Source organism: Bactrocera tryoni, unplaced genomic scaffold (genome assembly GCF_016617805.1).
Source record: "Bactrocera tryoni isolate S06 unplaced genomic scaffold, CSIRO_BtryS06_freeze2 scaffold_7, whole genome shotgun sequence".
Taxonomy (NCBI): Eukaryota; Metazoa; Arthropoda; class Insecta; order Diptera; family Tephritidae; genus Bactrocera; species Bactrocera tryoni.
In genome coordinates this window covers 22,244,933-22,245,849 of record NW_024396366.1, presented here as the reverse complement: position 1 = coordinate 22,245,849, position 917 = coordinate 22,244,933, and the positions used below count along the sequence as shown (strand labels likewise).

The following is a 917-nucleotide window of genomic DNA, read 5'->3' as shown; positions in this document are numbered from 1 at the left end:
AAAACACCCAACATTTATTACGATTGCATATTATTATATATTGGACTTTTAATATATGACGAAACTACTTAAATCCTTTTTTATGATTTTATGGTATATTAAAACAACTGACTTTTGATCTTTCAATACTTAATAAGGTGAATTAAGCCTGTTAGTTCTCCATTATCAAATGTCGTTAATCATTAATTCTATTATGCATCAAATTACAAAACGTTTCATGAAATATATTTAAATTCGCATTTTCTTTGATATTCATTGTTTTAAATTTTTATTAGCGGTCTTGAACAGCGGCAACAAATTCCTCCGTTTACATATTTTTTTGGTAACATTTCAATCTGGCCATCGCTCGTTTCCAATTGCTAAACGTCAAAACCTCCCCAATCCAGTCAACTGTCAAAGTTTAGGTGGTTTTGACGTTTAGCAATTGTTCTCTCACTTCCAGTGAGAGAGCAGTTAAACATCTCTTTATCTCTGGTAGTTAGTCTTCATTTACATTTTTTTGGAAATCGATCCGCAATGACGAACTTTATCGTTTTATCTGACAGCGTGAGGTTTAAGAAGTTCATTTCTAATTCTGTCTTGTGGCATATTAGAAATGATGTTTCTTCGAAAATCGTTCGCTTACAACGGATAAAACGACTTCTGAGTTGTGATTTTAATGAATAAATTCCTTTTGGTTGAAATGTTCTGCGTTGGCCGTTGAAAAGTTAAGACTATACTTTTCAGGATCATTCATTCCTTTCATTTCTTCAAAAAAAAATTAATGACATTTAGAAATATGCATATTTGCATTATTTCGTTGTCATTTCCATATTCGTAGCAATAGAATTTCTATGGCATAAGTATAATGGCCGCCGATTGTCACCCCTAGCAGTTTCTCCTACAAACATGCGTAAATATGTATGTATGTATACGTA

The 917-nt window shown here is 31.8% G+C and overlaps 1 pseudogene; it reads left to right on the top strand.

The window, feature by feature from the left end:
- The first annotated feature begins 426 nt into the window (after positions 1 to 426).
- LOC120781906 lies at positions 427 to 651 on the top strand (annotated as a pseudogene).
- Positions 652 to 917: the final 266 nt, after the last annotated feature.